Source organism: Coccinella septempunctata, chromosome 2 (genome assembly GCF_907165205.1).
Source record: "Coccinella septempunctata chromosome 2, icCocSept1.1, whole genome shotgun sequence".
Taxonomy (NCBI): Eukaryota; Metazoa; Arthropoda; class Insecta; order Coleoptera; family Coccinellidae; genus Coccinella; species Coccinella septempunctata.
Window position 1 is genome coordinate 26,982,807 of NC_058190.1, and position 2,504 is coordinate 26,985,310.

The window sequence follows — 2,504 nt, forward strand, 5'->3', positions numbered from 1 at the left end:
TAAAAAAAAATAGAAATATTCCAATTTTACTCGAAACTAGAAAATTTCCATTATTTCTCCTTCCGTCCTTATTTTTCATTTTCATTTTCACTTTTCAATGTCATACACCACGAGGGGGCCGAACGCTTCACCGAGGCGCCGAGGCAACAGCGTGGCTGGAACTCGTGGCTGCTTTCACACTGGTCTCATATAATGCATTCAATATACAAAAAATGCGAAAGACTTGGAAATCAATATCTAAATACAACTCTGGATCGAGGTATCTCTCTATTAGGATAAATCACCTGTGATGAATCACGATGCCATCTAGATTCAGTCAGAATGTTTTCCACCAAATAAATAAAGTGCTGGACTTTCTTTCTATAGTGCCTTTTCTCTGCACTAGAATTTATAGCAAATTGTACTTATATTCTTTTTCAACATTTATTAGGTGATTGTTCCTGAAAAGTATAATTCTGAAACCGCCGTTAGAAATAGGAAATATCAATGAATATGTTTACGGCATGCAGACAATTATTGAATTCTGAAAAAGTACACCTCCGGGCAGGATTCGAACCCGCGCCCCTCTTGATTACCGGTCAAGTGCTCTACCCAACTGAGCCACCAGAGGTCACGGTTTTCATCTGCGTCGACGGACCTATACTGAATCAGAATCCATATGTTAGTACGAATCTCCTTGTGAACGTTTTATTGTTCGAAAGGGTTAGAGATTGTTAGGAGGTGGTGAGGGAACAACATTCACTATCAGTGATCATCAAGATCCTTTTTACCCATTACCCATGGCATCGTCGACATTTAGCGACATCTGTAGGGAGCGGATGCGGATTCTCCGACCACTGAACAGAATAAGCCGAAATTTTAAATTGAGTAGTGGAACATATTCATTGATATTTAATTCACAGACATTAATTCCACTACTCAGTTAGAAATAGGGTTAGGAAAACTACCTCAAGGAAAAAGCCGTATACGAACAAAATAAGGTAGTTCACAAACTCACCGATGAAATTGCTCCGAGTTGTTCAGAGAAATTGTTCGAAGTGATCATCATTCGTTTGGTGGGCACAAAGTCTTGCCCGGCGTTATAATGAATCGAGTAATGAATATACTGCTCCACAAGAGTTAGGGATATCGTATTCAATCGTTTTTAAAAGTAAGTAATCTTCGAGAAAATCGCTGTAAAATTATTTAAAACTCAATAATAACTCGAATCGATCCAACAAAAATCAGTATGAGACAATGCGTCAATCAGGTCGCCTTTTTTCTGAAGTTTGGTTCTTTGCATATGCTTCATGAATGTTCTTTGAAATGAAGTCAGTTTATCAATGGCTTCGATTTGAAACGAGTTTTCTGAAAATGCCAAGACGTAAATTAACAAACGCTGAGGCTAATATTGCTATCGGAATGCTACAGGGTGGCCTAACTCAGGTTGTTGTAGCGGAAAGGCTCCAAGTCAGCCAAAGTGTGATATCTCGACTTTGAAATAGGTTCGGGGAGACAGGTTCTGTGTTGGAAAGAGCAAGGCATGGTGGGCGATGAAAAACAACACCTGCTCAGGATCATTTCATCAACGTTTCGGCGAGAAGAAACCCTATACATCTACGTGTAGAATGCTACGGAATACAGGTTGGGTCCAAGTTTCCATCGAAACCATCAGACGACGTTTGAGAGAGTTGAATCTAGGTTCTAGACGTCGAGGAGTTCCATTAACACGTGACCATAAGCGTCAAAGACTGGAATGGGCAAGGCAACATATCAATTGGAACGATCAATGGCGTAGTTTCCTTTTCACTAATGAATCCAGATATGGACGATTTTCAGATTCTCGAAGAATAAGGGTATGGACAATCCCACGCATACCCCGTAATCGTCGCTTTGTCCAAGAAGTCCATCCATTCCGAGGGGGTAGTGTTATGGTATGGGCCTGGATATGTTTCAACGGGCGCACAGATCTACACATTTGTCCTGGGAATATGACCGCCTCACACTGAAGGGAGCATGTCATTGACAATGTTGTGCCGAATTTTCATGCTGATATTGGTGAAACTTTTCAATTTCTAGACGATAACGCTAGACCGCACCGTGCAGCCATAGTTGAAAATGTGCGCGAGGAGCTTGGTATTCCACATTTACCAATACCTCCGCAATCACCAGATTTGAATTTCATAGAACATGCATGGGATATACTACAAAGAAGATTAGATAATCATCAACCTACCCCAGAATCCTTAAATGGTCTGAGAGATCTTCTTCCCCGTTTATGGAACCAAATTCCTCAAGAAATGTTCAACAACCTCATGTGTAGTATGCAAAGAAGATGTCAAGCTGTTATTGATGCCCGTGGATTGTATTGATAGTCTTAAAATGCTTGAATTCTCTGGGAATAAAATTTTGTTATTTTATTCGATTTTTCTTAACCACCCTGTATACGCTGCAGACCTACAGGCTAAAATTAATTTGCAACTTGAAATCATATTAATATGAAATTGTCAACTCCATTTCTTGTG

The 2,504-nt window shown here is 40.0% G+C and overlaps 1 non-coding gene across 1 annotated transcript; it reads right to left on the reverse strand.

Annotated features, from left to right (window-relative positions):
- Positions 1-535: 535 nt before the first annotated feature.
- On the reverse strand, positions 536-610 carry Trnat-ggu. The gene has a single exon. It is a non-coding gene; the product is annotated as a tRNA-Thr (tRNA).
- Positions 611-2,504: the final 1,894 nt, after the last annotated feature.